At 38.9% G+C, this 22,859-nt stretch overlaps 1 protein-coding gene across 1 annotated transcript in view; it reads left to right on the forward strand.

The window, feature by feature from the left end:
• The window catches only part of RALYL (RALY RNA binding protein like), a 412,556-nt gene that overhangs the window by 329,569 nt on the left and 60,128 nt on the right, over window positions 1–22,859 (forward strand). The window lies entirely within an intron of this gene.

The raw sequence follows: 22,859 nt of genomic DNA on the forward strand, positions 1-22,859 counted from the left end.
AAAATACACTAGAAGGAATCAATAGCAGAGTAACTGAGGCAGAAGAATGAGTGAGTGAGCTGGAAGATAGAATGGTGGAAATAACTGCCATGAAACAGGATAAGAATGAAAAGAAATGAAGACAGCCTCAGAGACCAATGGGATAGCATTAAATGCACCAACATTTGAGTTATAGGGATCCTAGAAGAAGAAGAAAAAGAGAAAGGGTCTGAGAAAAATATTTGAAAATCTTATAGTTAAAAACTTCCTTAACGTGGGAAAGGAAATAGTCAACCAAGTTCAGGAAGCACAGAGAATTCCCATTGAGAATAATTTTGAGGAGAAACACATCAAGACATATATGGATGAAACTGACAAAAATTAAATACAATGAAAAATATTAAAAGCAGCAATGGAAAAGTAAAAACATACAAGGAAATCAGACTGAAAAGTGAGGAAAGACAGACAAAGTGAGGAAATAGAAAACGATACACTGTGCAAATGGAAATCAAAAGAAAGCTGGAGTAGCAACACATATCAGATAAAATAGACTTTAATATAAAGAATCTTGAAAGATGATGCCGTGAAAGTGCTGCACTCAATATGCCAGCAAATTTGGAAAACTCAGCAGTGGCCTCAGGACTGGAAAAGGTCAATCTTTATTCCAATCCCAAAGAAAGGCAATGCCAAAGAATGCTCAAACTACTGCACAATTGCACTCATCTCACACGCTAGTAAAGTCATGCTTAAAATCCTCCAAGCCAGGCTTCAGCAATATGTGAACCGTGAACTCCAAATGTTCAAGCAGGTTTTAGAAAAGGCAGAGGCGCCAGAGATCAAATGGCCAACATCCGCTGGATCATGGAGAAAGCAAGAGAGTTCCAGAAAAGCATCTATTTCTGCTTCATTGACTATGCCAAAGCCTTTGACTGTGTGGATCACAATAAACTGTGGAACATTCTGAAAGAGATGGGAATACCAGACCACCTGACCTGCCTCTTGAGAAACCTGTATGCAGGTCAGGAAGCAAGAGCTAGAACTGGACATGGAACAACAGACTGGTTCCAAATAGGAAAAGGAGTACGTCAAGGTTCTATATTGTCACCCTGCTTATTTAACTTATATGCAGAGTACATCATGAGGAACGCTGGGCTGGAAGCAGCACAGGCTGGAATGAAGATTGCCAGGAGAAATATCAGTAAGCTCAGATATGCAGATGACACCACCGTTATGGCAGAAAGTGAAGAGGAACTCAAAAGCCTCTCGATGAAAGTGAAAGAGGAGAGTGAAAAGGTTGGCTTGAAGCTCAACATTCAGAAAACAAAGATCATGGCATCTGGTCCCATCACTTCATGGGAAATAGATGGGGAAACAGTGTCAGACTTAATTTTTTGGGCTCCAAAATCACTGCAGATGCTGATTGCAGCCAGGAAATTAAAAGACACTTACTCCTTAGAAGGAAAGTTATGACCAGCCTAGATAGCATATTAAAAAGCAGAGACATTACTTTGCCAACCAAGGTCTGTCTAGTCAAGGCTATGGTTTTTCCCGTGGTCATGTATGGATGTGAGAGTTGGACTGTGAAGAAAGCTGATCGCCGAGGAATTGATGCTTTTGAACTGTGGTGCTGGAGAAGACTCTTGAGAGTCCCTTGGACTACAAGGAGATCCAACCAGTCCATTCTAAAGGAGATCAATCCTGGGTGTTCATTGGAAAGACTGATGCTAAAGCTGAAACTGCAATACTTTGGCCACCTCATGCGACGAGTTGACTCACTGGAAAAGACTCTGATGCTGGGAAAGGTTGGGGGTGTGAGGATAAGGGGACGACAGAGAATGAGATGGCTGGATGGCATCACCGACTTGATGGACATGAGTTTGATTGAACTCCGGGAGTTGGAGATGGACAGGGAGGCCTGGCGTGCTGTGATGCATGGGGTCACGGAGAGTTGGACACGACTGAGTGACTGAACTCAACTGAACTGTACAGGAGTCAAGGAAAGACACTGTATATTGATGATGGAATCTATCAAGAAGATAACATTTGTAAATATTTATAAACCCAACATAGGAGCTCCTCATGCTGAAGCTGAAACTCCAATGCTTTGGCCACCTGATGTGAAGACTCATTGGAAAAGACCCTGATGTTGGGAAAGATTGAAGGTTAGAGGAGAAGGGGACAACAGAGGATGAGATGGTTGGATGGCATCACCGACTCAATGGACATGAGTTTGAGCAAGCTCCAGGAGTTGCTGATGGACAGGGAGGCCTGGCGTACTGCAGTCCATGGGGTGGTAAAGAGTCGGACACGACTGAGTGACTGAACTGAACTGAGAGCTCCTCAATACAAAAGCAATCACTAACAGTCATAAAAGGGAAAATCAGCAGTAAACAATAATAGAAAGGGACTTCAACTCTCTAGTTATACCAATAGATATGTCATCCAGAGAGAAAATTAATAAGGAAACACAAGCCTTTAATGACACAATACACCAGACAGACTTAATTGATATTTATGGGGCATACTATCAGAAAGCTACAGAATACTTTCTTCTCAAGTGCACATGGAACATTCTCCGGGATAAATTACATCTTGGGTCAAAAATGAAAAACTTTGGTAAATTTGAGAAAATTGAATTCTTATCAAGCTTCTTTTCCAATCAAGCTACTATGAGATTAGATATCAATTACAGGATAAAAAAAAAAGCAAAAATTCAAAAACATGGAGGCTAAACAATACACTATTATATAACCAATGGATCACTGAAGAAATCAAAGAGACAAAAAAAAACCCTTAAAACAAATAACAAAACATGATGACCCACAACCTATGGGATGCAGCAAATGGAGTTCTAAGAGGGAAGTTTATAGCAATACACTCTTACTTCAAGAAACAAACAAACAAAAATTCTCAAGTAACCTAACCTTGAAGACTCTTGAGAGTCCCGTGGGCTGCAAGGAGATCCAGCCAGTCCATTCTAAAGGAGATCAGACCTGGGTGTTCATTGGAAGGACTGATGCTAAAGCTGAAACTGCAATACTTTGGCCACCTCATGCGACGAGTTGACTCACTGGAAAAGACTCTGATGCTAGGAGGGATTGGGGGTGGGAGGATAAGGGGACGACAGAGAATGAGATGGCTGGATGGCATCACCGACTCGATGGACATGAGTTTGAGTGAACTCCGGGAGTTGTTGATAGACAGGGTGGCCTGGCGTGCTGTGATTCATTGGGTTGCAAAGAGTCAGACACGACTGAGCGACTGAACTGAACTGAACTGAACCTTCAATGTGAAGCAACAAGAGGAAGAACAAACAAAACCCAAAGTCAGTAAGAGGAGAGAAATCATAAAGATCAAAGCAGAATAAATGGAAAGAAATGAAGAAAACAATAGTAAAGATCAATGAAACTGAAAGCTGGTTCTTTAAGAAAATAAGCAAAATTGATAAACCTTTAGCTAGACTTATCAAGAAAAAGTGGGAGAGGACTCAAATCAATAAAATCAGAAATGAAAAAGGAGAAGATACGACTGACACCATAGAAATACAAAGGATCATAAGAGACTACTGCAAACAATTATATGCCAATTAAATGAACAACCTAGAAGAAATGAACAAATTGTTAGATGGGTACAACCTACCAAGACTGAACCAGGGATAAACAGAAAATATGAACAGATCAATCACAAGTAGTAAAATTGAAACAGTGATTTAAAAACTTCCAACAAACAAAAATCCAGGACCAGATGGGTTCATGGGGACATTCTATCCAACATTTAGAAAAGAGTTAACACATATCCTTCTCAAACTCTCCCAAAAACTTGTAGATGGAGGAAGAGTCCCAAGATCTTTCTATGAAGCCATCAACACCTGAAACCAGGCAGGGATATCACCAAAAAAAAAAAAAAGTTACAGGCCAGTATCACTGATGACACTATGCCATGATCAAGTGGGATTTATCACAGGGATGCAAGGATTCTTCAATATATGCAAATCAATCAGTGTGATGTGCTAAGTCTCTTTAGCCATATCTGACTCTTTGCAATCCCATGGACTGTAGCCTGCCAGGCTCCTCGTTCCATGGGATTCTCCAGAGAAGACTAGAGTAGGTTGACATTTCCTAATGTGATACACTATATTAACAAGCTGGAGAATCAAAACTATATGATTACATCAGTAGATACAGAGAAAGTATTTGACAGATTTCAACACTGATTTATGATGAAAGCTCTCCAGAAAATGAGGATAGAGGGAACCTACCTCCACATAATGAAGGTTCTATATGACAGCCCACCGGGAACATCTTTCTCAACTGTGAAAATTGTGAAAAACTGAAAGCCTTTCCTCTGAGACCAGCAACAAGACAAGGATTTCCACTCTCCCTACTATTATTCAACATAGTTTTGAAAGTCCTAGCCATGTCAATCATAGAAGAAAAATAAAAGGAATCCAAATTGGAAAAGAGGTAAAACTGTTACTGTTTCCAGATAACATGTTACTATACCTAGAAAATCCTAAAGATGCCACCAGAAAACTACTAGAGCTAATCAATGAGCTGGGTAAAGTTACAGTACACACAATTAACATACAGAAATAGATTCATTCCTGTACACTAACAATGAAAGGTCAGAGAGAGATAATAAGAAATCAATCCCATTTACTATTGCCTCAAGAAGAATTTTTAAAAATCTAGGGATATACATACTTAAGGAGGCAAAAGACCTATACTCAGAAAGCTATAAGACGATGATGAAAGAAATCAAAGATAACCCAAACACAGGAGAGATATACCATGTTCTTGGTGGGATCATGTTTGCTCTGCATCTATTGATGTGATCATATAGTTTTGATTGATTTCCATATATTGAAGAACCCCTGCATCCTTGTGATAAGTCCCACTTGATCATGGTGTTTGATATTTTTAATGTGTTGTTAGAGTTGGCTGATAGTTTGTTGAGGATTTTTGCATATATAACTATGTATATATAGCTGATTCAGTTTGCTGTACAGCAGAAACTAACACAACATTGTAAAGCAACTGTATTCCAACAAAAAATGAAGAATATAAAATGAAGCTCAGCAAATATCTGCAATGTAAGGCATTTCTCTTCCTCTCTCTCCTCCCAGTTCTCCACATTTTCTGCTTCCACCTCTGCTTTATCTCCTCTTTTTCCCTTTCTGCTTATTCTTTCAGATTCCTCATTTGTAAAATTTATATATGCTCTCCCAAAGGAGCTTATGTCTTCTTGTCTAGTCCTCAACTCTCCCCTTCGCTTCAAACCAGATTTTACCATTAGAAGGAATGATGGTATATGTGAGATGTTTACTGTGTGCCAGAAATCACATTAACTGCTAACACTCCAACCTGTATCCTAGCTTCAAAATTGAGAAAAAAAATTCTGCCACTATTTTAATGGCCTATGAAAGAACTTGGGTAAACCCAAAATACCATTATTTTTCACCATTGTTCTAGGATAAGACTAATTTTTGTTTAAGACTTAGCAGTTTATCCTCACTAAGGAAACTGACTATTCCAGAAGACCTGGAGACACTGACACTTTACAATCCTAATAAATTCCTAGGACACTGGCCCATCACAGTCTAATGACACTAGCAGTTGGTAAGACATGCATATGCACACACACACACACACACACATGCATTTACACACACAAAGAGCTGCTTGTCAGGTTTTGGGTGCCTTGTGCTGAATTATGGCCAACCAACAAAGGATTGGCGTATATTTGAAAAATTATTTTAACATGAAACAAAAGACACCCCAGAGAAAATCAGAACTCCACAGAAATAGAGGGAATATAGAGAGTATAAAGGTAAACTAAACAAACCAACAAAAACTCTGGAAATATATAATTACTATCCCTATAGATACCTCTGTTTCATTGACTACTCTCAAGTCTTTAACTGTATGGATCATAACAAACTATGGAAAGCTCTTAAAGAGATGGGAATTCCAGACCATCTGACTTGTCTCTTGAGAAACCTGTATGCAGGTCAAGAAGCAATAGGGACTGTTTTCAAATTGGGAAAGGAGTACATCAAGGCTCTATATTGTCACCCTGCTTATTTAACTTATATGTAGAGTACACCATGTGAAATGCCAGGCTGGATGAAGCACAAGCTGGAATCAAGATTGCCGGGAGAAATATCAGTAACCTCATATATGCAGATGACACTGTCCTTATGGCAGAAAGTGAAGAACTAAAGAGCCTCTTGATAAAGTTGAAAGAGGAAAGTGAAAAAGTTGGCTTAAAACTCAACATTCAGAAAGATCATGGCATCCGGTCCCATCACTTCATGGCAAATAGATGGGCAAACAGTGGAAACAGTGGCAGACTTCATTTTCTTGAACTCCAAAATCACTGCAGATGGTGACTGCAGCCATGAAATAAAAAGACACTTACTCCTTGGAAGAAAAGTTATGATCAACCTAGACAGCATGTTAAAAAGCAGAGACATTACCAACTACGGTCTGTCTATTCAAAGCTCTGGTTTTTCCAGTAGCCATGTATGGATGTGAGAGTTAAACTATAAAGAAAGCTGAGCACCGAAGATTGATGCTTTTGAACTGTGGTGTTGGAGAAGACTCTTGAGAGCCCCTTGAACTGCAAGGAGATCCAACCAATCCATCCTAAAGGAAGTCAGTCCTGAATGTTCATTGGAAGGACTGATGTTGAAGCTGAAACTCCAATACTTTGGCCACCTGATGTTAAGAGCTGACTGACTGGAAAAGACCCTGGTGCTGAGAAAGATTGAAGGTGGGAGGAGAAGGGGACGACAGGGGATGAGATGGCTGGATGGCATCACCGACTCATTGGGCATGAGTTTGAGTAAACTCCAGGAGTTGGTGATGGACAGGGAGGCCTGGCGTGCTGCAGTCCATGGGGTCACAAAGAGTCAAGACATGACTGAGAGACTGAACTGAACTGATAGACAAGGTGACTTATGCTCTGGACTTTAATTGGTTGTATTGATTTGCATCAATACAACCAATTAAACCTTGTTTCTCTCATTTAGAAATCAGGATATATTAATATTAAGGATTTTTAAGACATGATAATTCAATAAACATTATCATTGATGATATTGTTATTATTATTGCTATTATTCCCTTTTGACATCACTCCCAAATATTTTAATGTTAGTTTCTACCATGGGGAACATATGCAGTTGATATATTTATCTTGAAGGAAAACAGTTTACAAGAATCATTTTAATTCAATAAATTAAATAATAGTAATAATAAAAATATCAACTGTACAAGCTATGAAAAAAGGTTCACTTAGAAATAAAGAATGTGTACCCTTTGACTGTATATCACGTGTCACTCTCTTGTTTAATTCTGTTGGAGTTTTGTTGATTTATAATGTGTTAATTTCAGGTGTACAGCAAAGTGAGTGTTTCCCAGGTGGCACTAGTGGTAATGCAGGAGACATAAGAGACACAGGTTTGATCTCTGGGTCAGGAAGATTCCCCTGGAGGAGGGCATGGCAACCCACTCCAGTAGTCTTGCCTGGAGAATCCCATGGGCAGAGGAACCTGGCAGGTTACAGTCCATGTGGTTGCAGAGAGTTGGACATGGCTGAGCAACTACCATTTTTACTTTCTGAGTGTGAATAGCTAAATGGGGATATACATGGTTTTTGAATAGCTAAAATGCTAAAATGTGTGCTTACTCAAATGTATTGCAGTTTTATTCCAGAAAGACACCAAAAGCAAAACTTGAACTTGCTATAGGCTGGGAATTATTACATAGTGTTTACATTGTATTAGGTACTATGAGTAACCTAATGTGTGTGTGTGTGTGTGTGTGTGTTCTTTTTCATATTTCTTACCCATACAGTTTATTACAGAATGCTGAGTAGAGTTTCCTGTGCTTACAGTAGGTCCTTGTTAGTTATCTATTTCACATATGGTAGTGAAAGTGAAAGTGTTAGTCGCCCAATCATGTTGACTCTTTGTGACTCCATGGACTGTAGCCCACCAGGCTCCTCTGTGTCTCCTAATTTATCCCTCCTTCAGCATGTTTCCCCTTGGGTAGTCATAGGTTAAATCTGTGAGTCTGTTTCTCTTTTGTAAATAAGTTCATTTTTATCATTTTTAATTAGATTCCACACATGAATCATATATAATATACATTTGTCTTTCTCTGTATGACTTACTTCACTTAGTATGATAGTCTCTAGGTCCATCCACATTGCTTCAAATAGCATTATTTCATTCTTTTTTATGACTGAGTAAAATTCCATTGTGTATGTATACCATCCATCTCTGTCTATGGACATTTAGGTTGCTCCCATATCCTGGATATTGTAAACACTGATGCAATGAACATTGTGGTGCATATATCTTTTTGAATTGTGGTTTTCTCTGGGTATATGGCCAGGAGTGAGATTGCTGGCTCATATAGTAATTATATTTGGACTTTTTCTAAGGAATTTACGTACTGTTCGCCATAGTGGTTTTACCACTTTACTTTCCCATCAGCAGTATAGAAGGGTTCCCTTTTCTCCACATCCTCTCCTGCATTTATCATTTGCAGACTTTTTGATGATGACCATTCTGACCAGTATGAGATAATACCTCATTGTAATTTTGATTTGCTTTTCTCTGATAATTAGTGATGTTGAGTATATTTTCATGTGCTTTTTGGCCATCTATATATCTTCTTTGGTGAAATGCTTAAGATCTTCTGCCAACTTTTCAATTGGGTTGTTTATATCTTTAACATAGAGCAGCATGAGCTGTTTGCATAGTTTGAAGATTAATTTCTTTTCGGTTGCTTTATTTGCACGTATTTTCTCCCATTCTATGGGTTGCCTTTTCATTTTGTATATGTTTTCCTTTGCTGTGCAAAAGCTCTTTAACTCAGTTAGGTCCCATTTGATTACTTTTGCTTTTATTTTCATTACTCTAGGAGATGAATCACAAAAGATCTTGCTGTGATTTATGTCAGAGAGTTTTCTGCCTATGTTTTCCTCTAGTAGTTTTATAGTGTCTGATCTTAAATGTGGGTCTTTCATCTATTTTGAGTTTATTTTTGTGTATGATGTTAGAGAATGTTCCAAGGTCATTCTTTTATGTGGAGGGTCCATTTGTCCCAGCACCACTTGTTGAAGAGACTCTCTTTTCTCCATTGTGTAGTCTTGCTTTTCGTCAACTTTCCGTTCAGTTCAGTCGCTCAGTCGTTTCTGACTCTTTGCGACCCCATGAATCACAGTACGCCAGGCCTCCCTGTCCATCACCAACTCCCGGAGTTCACTCAAACTCATGTCCATCGAGTCGGTGATGCCATCCAGCCATCTCATTCTCTGTCGTCCCCTTCTCCTCCTGCCCCCAATCCCTCCCAGCATCAGAGTCTTTTCCAGTGAGTCAACTCGTCGCATGAGGTGGCCAAAGTATTGCAGTTTCAGCTTTAGCATCAGTCCTTCCAGTGAACACCCAGAGTTGACCTCCTTTAGAATGGACTGGTTGGATCTCCTTGCAGTCCAAGGGTTAGGTGACCATAAGTCTATGAGTTTATCTCTGGACTTTCTCTCCTGTCCCATTGATCTATCTTTCTGTATTTTGTTCCAAAACCGTACTGTTATGACTACTGTATTTTGTGCCAGCACAATAAAAATACCATTTTGATTGCTGTAGTTTTATAGTATAGTCTGAAGTCAGGGAGCCTGACTCCTCCAGCTCTATTTTTCTTTCTCAGGATTGTTTTGGCTATTCAGGGTCTTTTGTGTTTCCATACACATTTTAAATTTGTTTTGTTCTTCTTCTGTGAAATATGCCATTGATGGTTTGATAGGTATTGCATTGACTCTCTAGATTGCTTTGTATAATATAGTCATTTTCACAATGTTGATTCTTCCAAACCAAGAACATAGTACACTTTACCATCTCTTTGTGTCATCTTCGATTTCTTTCATCAGTGTCTAATAGTTTTTTGACTACAGGACTTTTGCCTCATTAGGTAGGTTTATTCCTAGGTATTTTATTCTTTTTTGATGCAATGGTAAATGAGATTGTTTCCTTAATTTCTCTTTCTGAATTTTCCTTATTAGTGTATAGGAATGTAGAGATTTATGTGTATTAACTCTGTATCCTGCAACTTTACTAAATTTACTAATGTGCTCTAGTAGTTTTCTGGTAGCATTTTCATGACCTTCTATGTATAGTGTCATGTCTTCTGCAAAGAACGACAGTTTTACTTTATTTTCCAATTTTGATTCATTTTATTTCTTTTACTTCTCTGATTGCTTCAGCTAGGACTTCAAAAACTATGTTGAATAAAAATGGACATCCTTGTTTTACTCCTGATCTTAAAGAAAATGCTTTCTACTTTTCACCTTTGAGAATGATGTTAGCTGTAAGTTTCTCATAAAAGAAAGTGAAATCACTCAGTCATGTCTCACTCTTTGCAACCCCATGGGCTGTAGCCTGCCAGGTTCCTCCATCCATGGGATTTTCCAGGCAAGAATACTGGAGTGGATTGCCATTTCTTTCTCCAGGGGATCTTCCCAACTCAGGGATCAAACCTGGGTCTCCCACATTGCAGGCAGACTCTTTAACATCTGAGCCATCAGGGAATCATAGATGATCTTTATTATGTTGAGATAAGTTTTCTCTATGCCCAATTTCAGAAGCTTTTTTATTATCATTAAAGGGTGTTGAAATTTATCAAATGCTTTTTCTGCATTTATTGAGATTATCATATGGTTTTTATTTTTTAGTTTGTTAATGTGGTATACCATGCTGATTGATTTGCAGATATTGAAGGACACTGCATTCCTAGTATAAATCCCACTTGATCATGGTGTATGATCCTTTTAATGTGTTGTTAGATTTGGTTTGCTCGTGTTTTGTTGAGAATTTTGTGTTATGTTCATTAGTGATATTAGCCTATAATATCCTTTTTTTTTTTTTTTTTACAGTATCTTTGTTTGATTTTGTTATCAGCATGATGGTGGCCTCATTAAATGACCTTAGGAGAGTTCCTCAACAATTTTTTGGAAGACTTTCAGAAGGATAGGTGTTAACTCTTCTCTAAATGTTTGATAGAATTTGTGAAGTTGTCTGCTGCTGGACTTTCATTTGCTGGAAGGTTTTTAATGACTGGTTTCAATTTCAGTGCTTGTGATTGGTCTCTTCATATTTTGTTTATTCCTTGTCAGTCTTGGTAGGTTGCACCCTTCTAAGAATCTGCTCATTTCTTCTAGGTTGTCCATTTAATTGGCATATAGTTGTTTGTATTAGTCTTTTATGATCCTTTGTATTTCTATGGTGTCTTTTATATCTTCTCCTTTTTCATTTCTAATTTTACTGACAATCTTTCCCCCAGTGTGAATGATTATTAATTAGCGAAATATGGTTAACCACATAAGGATAAAATAGACTGAAAAGCAATATGAAAGGAGAAAATATAGGGAACAATTAATATCTCTGTGGCTGAAGGAGAGTATCTAAGTAAGGAACATCCTAGAAACCCTCTTTCTCCAAGGCTAAGACGCACATCTCATTTGGAGAGAGCTGTCCTCAGTCCTCTGCATGTCAGAGAGGTCTGTTGAAGTACTGACAGACTGCGGATAATGAGTAGGCACCTGCTTTCTGGGGTGCCAGCGAGCTGCAGCGGGTCCCGTGTGGTGTGAACAGCTGTGCCGGAAAAGCAAGGGAGAAAACCCATGGGAATTTGGAAAAAGAAGCCCCTTACTCTACAATGCCTTACCGTTTTCCTCCGTAAAGACTCTACGAGCAAGCGCTAACGTGGTCGCGCATGCGCAGTCACTCGGTCATGGTGCCCGCTATCAAAGGAAAAGCGTTTACAAGACTCAGCTCCATTATCGCGAAGCAAGAGCAAAAAGGAGGTAGATTCAGAGCTAAGTGGCAAAAAATTGATTCTTATTGGCAAAAAAGTTCTAACCTGACATGGTCTAAGCTAACTGTAATGATCTGTATGTTCTAATATTAATCTTCAGGTCTTTAAAATTATAATACAGACATTTTATTTCCTTAAAAAGAACAATAAAAATAAATATTGTAGTGAAAGGTTCCACATAAATCTAATATTCAATGGAAAAAAAAAATCTACTGGGTGCTACAAACACCCTGTGTCAAGAGGAAGGGTGTATATATGTAGTTATGACTGATTCACATTGTTGTACAGCAGAAACCAAAACAACATTGTAAACTGATTTTCCTCCAATTAAAAAGGAAAAAAAATACCATGTGTTTTCAAAGCTCACAGTCTTGTGAGACAGAGTCATCTATTGTCAATTACAATATAATATGTTCAGACTGAAGCATGCATAAGAAGCTGTAAGAATATAGTCCACACATTTGTGAATAAATTCACCTAAGACAAAAAGATGCATAGTGTGCTTAAGGATTTTGACAAGGGTCATCCTGGAATATTTTACTCTGATAGCTTCAGTGTCAAGAAAATCAGACAAATTAGATTAAGTTCAAAAATGGAAGACAGGAATGATAAATGGAATAAGGAGATTGGTTTGTGAAAGGGTAAGACAAATCTATATATTAGATTAGCTCTATCTGATGCTGGGAGAGATTGGGGGCAGGAGGAGAAGGGGACGATAGAGAATGAGATGGCTGGATGGCGTCACCGACTCAATGGACATGAGTTTGAGTGAACTCCGCGAGTTGGTGATGGACAGGGAGGCCTGGTATGCTGTGATTCATGGGGTTGCAAAGAGTCGGACACAACTGAGCAACTGAACTGAACTGAACTGATGACAAGAAAAGAAGAGAACTAACAAGCATGAGTCAGATGTAAATACAAAAAATTGTAATCAAAGAATAGCACAGTAAGTGGAATTTAGCCTAAGTCTACAATGCTGATTGCAGCCATGAAATTAAAAGATGCTTACTCCTTGGAAGGAAAGACAGCATATTAAAAAGCAGAGACATTACTTTGCCAACCAAGGTCCATCTAGTCAAGGCTATGGGTTTTTCCAGTGGTTGTGTATGGATATGAGAGTTGGACTGTGAAGAAATCTGATCGCCAAAGAATTGATGCTTTTGAACTGTGGTGTTGGAGAAGACTCTTGAGAGTCCCTTGGACTGCAAGGAGATCCAATCAGTCCATTCTAAAGGAGATCGACCCTGGGTGTTCATTGGAAGGACTGATGCTGAAGCTGAGGCTCCAATACTTTGGCCACCTCATGCGACGAGTTGACTCACTGGAAAAGACCCTGATGATGGGAAGGATTGGGGGCGGGGAGGAGACGGGGACAACAGAGAATGAGATGGCTGGATGGCATCACCAACTCGATGGACATGAGTTTGAGTGAACTCCGGGAGTTGGTGATGGACAGGGAGGCCTGGTGTGCTGTAATTCATGGGGTCTCAAAGAGTTGGACACAACTGAGTGACTGAACTGAACTGAACAAACTTTTTAATTGGGGAAGAGATAGGGCTTGAGTTAGGCCCTAAGTATGGATACATATTCAGCAAAAAGAAGACACATGTGTTGACAAATGGAGGGCTTGAGCCAAGTCCCGTTACAGGAAATTTCTGTTGAGCTGCCAGCTGGGCTAATGCAGAAGATTGTGGAGAGATACAAGAATACCTGTGTGTGAGAGCAAGGAGCTGCTTTCTTCCACCCAGAGAGTAGGTACTGGGAAAGTCCAAGTGAATAAAAGAGTAATTGAAGAAATGAATTGTTAAAGAATGTCAGAAGAAGGAGCTACACGTGGAGAGCAATGAAAGTATGGATCTGACCATTACCTGGAGACCGTGGGGAGTCATTGGAGGGTTTGTTGCTGTTCTCTTTTGTTTATTTTTTATAGTCTGTAGAAAAAAAAATTGTGTAAACACAATTTTGGAACTACATCTGTGAACATCCTTCCTATGGGAACACAGCATAAAGAAGGGTACGAATCATACCCCATTTAAGATGACACTTCCAAAATCAGAATTCCTGTGTTAACCCAGCAAAAGAGAGAAAAGTATTTTTCTTTTTTTCCCTCCTCCTTCTTGTTCCTAGAATTTATTCTTCACACAATCCTTCAATAAGTAATCATCCTTTAAATGTGTGAGACCGTTAAGTTTGACTCACAACTAAGAGACCAGAACTCATATAAATGAGCTGAGTGGATTGTTTTAATCTTTGAACTGCCTAGTCACTTCACCTTTCTAAGCTGTCAGGTCCTGATCCACAGTTAGCCAGAAATTCTATGAATGTGCCATAATCCTTGGGTCCCTGCCAGCCTCCTTCCCCTTTCCAAAATCCTTGGTAGTCAATATGAGCGTTTTGCCAAGGCAGTGTAGACTTAATAGCTTATTCCATTGTTCTTGCATTTTGAATCTGTATGTTTATGTGTTTCTACCACACATACACACACACACTCCAAAGTAAATATACACATTTATTTGTACTCCTTAATGAAAATAGATTTTTGTTTACATATTATCTTAGCAAAATGTATAAGTCTGTTCAACTGTATATACTATGACAGTCAGAAACCCTCATCAGATTTTGTAAGTTAGAAGTAGAATCCTGTATGTATCTCTGAGGAAACTTTTGATTCACTGGGAACCTCAGCCATAGGGAAATTTACTCTGAAATTTCAGCTGTCCAGTATTATAACTTTTGCATTCACAACTTCTACAGGTATCTGAAGAACAGCTGTGATAAAGAGGGAATAACATTATAAACTGTTGATTCCATATTTGTTCCACCTTTTCTACAACTAAATCTTGCCATCTAGAAGGACTACCTTTTAACAGTCACTGTCAAATACCTATATCCTTTTTCAAGGACTAATTAAAACATCATCTCTCTTATGAAACCTTGTCTGAGTCCTTGTCCCAACCACATCCTATTTCTTCTGCCTATAAGACCTCATAGTAGTTTTAATTTTTAACATTTGTCAAAATTGACTTTGAATTATGACCATCTGTGTATTTGCCTATCCCTTAAACTTTTATATTCTTTGAGGTTAGAAGCCATGCTCTGCTGATATGATATCATTATTCACAATTCCCAATATTATATTTAAAACAAATTTCAGTAATTGATTATTTGATTTAATTTATGGATCTAGATATAGTAATTGAGAAGGCTTCAATTATTATTTGTAGGATGTCTGCTAATAAACAATTAAAATGCTCCCTCCTTGTGCTAAGAAATTTATGAATATTCTTAAGATTATATTTTAATGACATTCCGTGTTAAAAAATAAAAAGTACTTCTGTGTATTAGTCTACTCATATGAAACTGGTTTTATGAATTCAAAAGGGGTATATAAAATAGACCACATATATTGCAAAACCCAATGAATTGTGATTTCTTCTTCTATAAATGAAACAGTTTCAGTGAAATTCCAGGAAAGTTACTAGGTCTCATTTAATCTCCAATAATGGTACATGGAACAACAGACTGGTTCCAAATAGGAAAAGGAGTATACCAAGGTTGTATATTGTCACCCTGCTTATTTAAATTATACGCAGAGTACATCATGAGGAACGCTGGGCTGGAAGAAGCACAATGGAATCAAGATTGCTGGGAGAAATATCAATAACCTCAGATATGCAGATGACACCACCCTTATGGTAGAAAGTGAAGAGGAACTCAAAAGCCTCTTGATGAAAGTGAAAGAGGAGAGTGAAAAGGTTGGCTTGAAGCTCAACATTCAGAAAACAAAGATCATGGGATCTGATCCCATCAGTTCAGTTCAGTTCAGTTCAGTCACTCAGTCGTGTCCGACTCCCCACGACCCCATGAATCACAGCACGCCAGGCCTCCCTGTCCATCACCAACTCCCAGAGTTCACTCAAACTCATGTCCACAGAGTCAGTGATGCCATCCAGCCATCTCATTCTCGGTCATCCCCTTCTCCTCCCGCCCCCAACATTTCCCAGCATCAGAGTCTTTTCCAGTGAGTCAACTCGTCGCATGAGGTGGCCACAGTATTGGAGTTTCAGCTTTAGCATCAGTCCTTCCAATGAACACCCAGGATCGATCTCCCTTAGAATGGACTGGTTGGATCTCCTTGCAGTCCAAGGGACTCTCAAGAGTCTTCTCCAACACCACAGTTCAAAAGCATCAATTCTTTGGCAATCAGCTTTCTTCACAGTCCAACTCTCACATCCATACATGACCACAGGAAAAACCATAGCCTTGACTAGACGGACATTAGCAAAGTAATCTCTCTGCTTTTTAATATATTATCAAGGTTGGTCATAACTTTCCTTCCAAGGAGCAAGCGTCTTTTAATTTCATGGCTGCAATCAGCATCTGCAGTGATTTTGGAGCCCAAAAAAATAAAGTCTGACACTGTTTCCACTGTTTTTCCATCTATTTCCCATGAAGTGATGGGACCAGATGCCATGATCTTTGTTTTCTGAATGTTGAGCTTCAAGCCAACCTTTTCACTCTCTTCTTTCACTTTCATCAAGAGGCTTTTGAGTTCCTCTTCACTTTCTGCCATAAGGGTAGTGTCATCAGCATATCTGAGGTTATTGATATTTCTCCCAGCAATCTTGATTCCAGCTTGTGCTTCTTCCAGCCCAGCGTTCCTCATGATGTACTCTGCATATAAGTTAAATAAGCAAGGTAACAATATACAGCCTTGATGTACTCCTTTTCCTATTTGGAACCAGTCTGTTGTTCCATGTACAGTTCTGACTGTTGCTTCCTGACCTGCATACAGGTTTCTCAAAAGGCAAGTAAGGTCTTCTGGTATTCCCATCTCTTTCAGAATGTTCCACAGTTTATTGTGATCCACACAGTCAAAGGCTTTGGCATAGTCAATGAAGCAGAAATAGATGATCTTCTGGAACTCTCTTGCTTTCTCCATGATCCAGCTGATGTTGGCAATTTGATCTCTGGTGCCTCTGCCTTTTCTAAAACCTGCTTGAACATCTGGGAGTTCACAGTTCACATATCGCTGAAGCCTGGCTTGGAGAATTTTGAGCATCACTTTACTAGCATGTGAGATGAGTGCAATTGTGCGGTGGTTTGAGCATTCTTTGGCATTCCCTTTCTTTGGGATTGGGATGAAGACTGACCTCTTCCAGTCCTGTGGCCACTGCTGAGTTTTCCAAATTTGCTGGCATATTGAGTGCATCACTTCATGGGAAATAGATGGAAAAACAGTGAAAACAGTTTCAGACTTTATTTTTTTGGGCTCCAAAATCACTGCGGATGCTGATTGCAGCCAGGAAATTAAAAGACACTTACTCCTTGGAAGGAAAGTTATGACCAACCTTGATAGTATATTAAAAAGCCGAGACATTACTTTGCCAACAAAGGTCCATCTAGTCAAGGCTATGGTTTTTCCCGTGGTCATGTATGGATGTGAGAGTTGGACTGTGAAGAAAGCTGATCGCCCAAGAATTGATGCTTTTGAACTGTGGTGCTGGAGAAGACTCTTGAGAGTCCCTTGGACTGCAAGGAGATCCAACCAGTCCATTCTAAAGGAGATCAATCCTAGGTGTTCATTGGAAGGACTGATGCTTAAGCTGAAACTCCAATACTTTGGCCACCTCATGCGACGAGTTGACTCACTGGAAAAGACTCTGATGCTGGGAAGGATTGGGGGTGGGAGGAGAAGGGGACGACAGAGAATGAGATGGCTGGATGGCATCACCGACTCAATGGACATGAGTTTGAATGAACTCCGGGAGTTGGTGATGGACAGGGAGGCCTGGCGTGCTTTGATTCATGGGGTCGCGGAGAGTTGGACACGACTGAGCGACTGAACTGAATGAAAAAAAGAGTGTGAGTTGCAACTTAAACAATCATTTTACCAATTCCTAATTCCCATTAAATTTCTAAGGGATCTGAGCAAATAGAATAAAGGTACATTGAAAAGTAGAATAAATGTTGTAAATGTGTACAATATTGTAAATTTCAAATATAAACTGTGTTAAATTCAAAACTATTGTTTCACTCTTCTAGAAAGTCAAGTACTTGGCCTTTGTCACTGACCATACTCCCAAATGACAAAAATATTTTCAATCACTGTCCTCCTGGACAGTGCCCTAAGCAGCTCTTTTATTCTCATTTTTATTTCATTGGCCTAAGAACCAGATTGTCGCACAAAACTACCACAATGAAAGTTGCAAAAGTTCCTCATCTAAAAGCCAAAATATGTGAAACAGATCCTCAATCCAGATTCGATGCATGAGACAGGATGCTCAGGGCTGGTGCACTGGGACGACTCTGAGGGATGGGAAGGGGAGGGAGGTGGGAGGGGTTTCAGGATGGGGAACACATGTATACCCTGGGCGGGTTCACATCAATGTATGGCAAAACCAATACAATATTGTAAAGTAATTAGCCTCCAATTAAAATAAATTAATTTACAAAATAAAGCCAAAATAGATTAACTCATGAGCATAACAGCATCCCTCTTGGCTTGGATCAGGGAAAGAGGATCTTTTCTAATGTAAAAGATAAGCTTTTCCTGGCACCACAATTCTAGGTTACATAAGATACTTACAGTGCTGGATAGGATACCTGGAAATGTCACTTTTTGACAGCTAATTTCAAATAGAGGTTCACACAAAAAGAAAAAGAAGGGATTTTTATAAGGGAGAATCTGTGAGAGGAAACAAAAAGACAAAAAAGAACTGAGAGCAGAGGAATACTGAGGAAAGCCCTTGGCAGTCACAGACCAGACTTGCTCTGTTCTCATCTCTTTCCATCTCCTTGAATCTCTTCCTCTTCCTTAGAAACCCAGCTTGACTTTACAGCTTAGGCCCTGAACCAACTACGGCATGGCACTTTTGCAAAAAGTCCAAACCATTAAGGCAAAAGCAGCCTTGTCAAGATTACACAGAACTGTTTGTACATTTTATTTCATTTTTAACTTGACAGGTGAAATTGAGTTTATGATGGCAGAAAGTGCAACTTGGAGATCAAACAATTTAGGGTGCTTAACTATAACTTGTCTTTGCAAATATGCCTCACCAGTCAGAATTGAACAGAAAATAAGCAGATTGGACAAGATAATTTAAGCATCAAATGAGAAAAATAAAAATGAACATTTTTTCTCTCAGCCACTCTTCAATTTCCAGAAGGCTGGTAAATTATTGAGATATTTCTTTAAAGTATTAGAATTATGAGTAGAGTCATCACTGACATCCACATGAGTAACATGTCATATTTTCATCTTACTCTACTCTGATATTAAAATATTTTTTTAAAGTTTCAGAATAAAAGATGAAACAATTTAGCTACATATTCTCTCTATTCAGTCACATCAGAAAATATTGAGAATTTTCACTGTGTGAAAACTACTGTCCAATCAAACAATAGCTATTTAAAGCATCTAAAATGTCTATCACCATGTATGATACTTAAGTTAATATCAACTTTATCTGTTCAAGTAAATAACTTCTCAGCATTATATAATTATTATCATTAGCATGACTGGTATTATTTAATTTCAAAGATAGTTCCCAGGTCCTTAAGAAAGACAAGGCATGAGCCTGGGAGAAGATTTACACATGTGAGTGGCAGAGAATTTACAACTACAATTTACAGAGTGTTCTAAAGTAAATAATAAAAGAGAGGTCAGTCCTTCCAATGAACACCCAGGACTGATCTCCTTTAGGATGGACTGGTTGGATCTCCTTGCAGTCCAAGAGACTCTCAAGAGTCTTCTCTAACACCACAGTTCAAAAGCATCAATTCTTCAGTGATCAGCTTTCTTTATACTCCAACTCTCACATCCATACATGACCACTGGAAAAACCATAGCCTTGACTAGACGGATCTTTGTTGACAAAGTAATGTCTCTGCTTTTTAATATGCTATCTAGGTTGGTCATAACTTTTGTTCCAAGGAGTAAGTGTCTTTTAATTTCATGGCTGCAATCACCATCTGCAGTGATTTGGGAACCCAGAAAAATAAAGTCAGCCACTGTTTCCACTGTTTCCCCATCTGTTTGCCATGAAGTGATGGGACCATATGCCATCATCTTAGTTTTCTGAATGTTGAGCTTTAAGGCAACTTTTTCACTCTCCTCTTTCACTTTCATCAAGAGGCTTTTTAGTTCCTCTTCACTTTCTGCCATAAGGGTGGTGTCATCTGCATATCTGAGATTATTGGTATTTCTCCCAGCAATCTTGATTCCAGCTTTTGCTTCCTCCAGCCCAGTGTTTCTCATGATGTACTCTGCATATAATCACCACTAGACTGTGAGATTTGTGAGTAAAAAAGAAACTATTTCACCTCTAAACCTAAGTGCCTAATATAGTTCCTGACCATAGATCCTTAATCACATTTTGGTAAAGAGTATATGAATACTATACTAGAATACTTATCTTTTTTAGAATAGTTTTCTGTGTTATTTAGGGTATTTAATATCTCTAGGCCTCAGTGTCCTATAAAATTGGAGTAATGTTCTACATCTTATAGGTTACCGTTAAGGCTAAATCAGTTTATGTATGGAAAGGCACCAGGAATATTGTTTCAATAACTAGAATGTTTCCCTCCTCAGGTACCATAAAATGAAATACTGCTTTACTTGTCTTTTCTTTTTCCTTTACTTTGACTGGTAGGAAACTCTTTTGTGTTATCCAAACATGAATGCTATTGCACATATATTTGTATTCTACCACCGTGGAGTTAGTTAACAGGTCCATCACAACACATAACTATCGCTTCCTAAGCTGTCTGTTATCAACTGAATGGATTAAGAAGATGTGGTGTGTATACATAATGGAATATTATTCATCATGACAAGAAGGAAAGCTCGTCCTTTATGAAAATATGGCAGACCTTGAGCGCATTAAGTGAAATAAGTCAGAGAAAGACATATCCGACATATCCACATGTCACTTACATGTGGAATCTGAAAAAGCCAAACTCATGGAAACAGTAAAATGGTGGCTAGTTGGGACTGGAGGTGAAGGAAACGGTGTCGGTCAAAGGACACAGACTTTCAGTTGTAAGATCAGTAGGTTGTGGAGATCTATCAACATGGTCTTGAAAATAATCAAACCTAAGAGACAACAGTGATTACTTATGACAAATGTGTATGAAAGTAGCATAACTTCAAACTCGAGAATTTCAAAAAGTTTGGCTAAGGTGCCATCATATCTCTTCACAATGAAAATTATATGCCCTGCTATATCAGGAAAGTTTTGAGGTTAAATTTATCCCTTGAAATTTGATAGCCAATTCAGTTCAGTTCAGTTCAGTTCAGTTGCTCAGTTGTGTCCGACTCTCCGCGACCCCATGAATCACAGCACGCCAGGCCTCCCTGTCCATCAACAACTCCCGGAGTTCACTCAAACTCATGTCCACAGAGTCGGTGATGCCATCCAGCCATCTCATTATCTGTCGTCCCCTTCTCCTCCCACCCCCAACCTTTCCCAGCATCAGAGTCTTTTCCAGTGAGTCAACTCGTCACATGAGGTGGCCAAAGTATTGCAGTTTCACCTTTAGCATCAGTCCTTCCAATGAACACCCAGGACTGATCTCCCTTAGAATGGACTAGTTGGATCTCCTTGCAGTCCAAGGGACTCTCAAGAGTCTTCTCCAACACCACAGTTCAAAAGCATCAATTCTTGGGCGATCAGCTTTCTTCACAGTCCAACTCTCACATCCATAATCCCTTGACTCAATGCCATAGTTGAGTCTAACACCAGTAATATCAACTAAAGCATAAATCATTATAACTTTAATAATCTGAAACTTTGGGACAGAAGTGGTTACCTTTGCTCTTACTGCTTTGGCAGTGGTCTCCTTGTCTTCTTTGGCTTGCAGAGGTTAAACAACAGTGTTGCTCTGGTTAGACAATGCTCAGTCTTCCATCTAGACATTCACATGAAGTAGGTCTCCACTTTACATTTCAGAACGTGGGTTCAAACTCAGTGTGTTCAGTCAGGCTGTGCTGGACAGGAACCAGCCCTATCTGATAAGCCAATTATGCTGGGTCAGTACCCCTGCCCTGTACATAATGTGAGGACAAATACATAATCTATCCTGAAAACCACGAATGACAAGCCCTCCTCTATATGTTCTTTCAATTTTCTTAAGAAAAGTTATGAAGGACCATTAAATTGATATTTGGGGAATATAAAATTACTTGCCTGTTGTATGGTGGTTAGATACAAAATTACCATATGACTCAGCAATTCTACTTTTAGGTATATACTCAAAAGGGATGAAAGTAGGAGCCCCCCAAGAAATGTTTGCTCACCAAAGTTCGTAGTAGGATTATTAACAGCCAGGAGATGGAAACAATTCAGATTCTATCAACAAATGAACAGATAAACAAAAATTCACACACACATGAGTGGAGAATTATTCAGGCATAAAAAGGGATTGAAATTATGATCTGTACTAGAACATAGATAAGGCTTGAAGAATTACACCAGGTAAAATAAGCCAAGCAAGAAAGGACAAACAGTATATGATTCCACTTATATGCGGTACCTAGAATGGACAAACAGCTATAGTAAGTAGAATAGCGGTCACCGAGGCTTGGTAAAGGGGCAAGGGAGCGAGGGAATGAAGAAATATTGTCTAATGGGCACAGTTTCTGTTTGAGATGATAAAAAATTTTGGAAATGGTTAATTGCTCAACATTGCCATTGAATTTTGACATTTAAATTTGACTTAAAGTGATTAGAAATGTAAATTTAGTTATGCATATTTTATAACAGTAAAATAAATGAATATTAAAAATTGCTCCCCTGTAATACCAATATTCCATTTAGCATAAGATTAAATTTCTTCCAGGCTGCAGAGGGTTGCATGGTGACGAAAAACAGCTCCAGATATGGATTCAGAAGTCTTTTCCTCCAATCTCAGCCCTGTCACTTACTAGGTATAAAATTTGAGCTAGCCACTGAGGTCCCTTGCACTTTAATTTTTTCCAGTTATAATAACCAATAC

This window comes from Moschus berezovskii, chromosome 16, assembly GCF_049115385.1.
Source record: "Moschus berezovskii isolate FMDL1 chromosome 16, NW_MosBer_1.0, whole genome shotgun sequence".
Classification (NCBI taxonomy): domain Eukaryota; kingdom Metazoa; phylum Chordata; class Mammalia; order Artiodactyla; family Moschidae; genus Moschus; species Moschus berezovskii.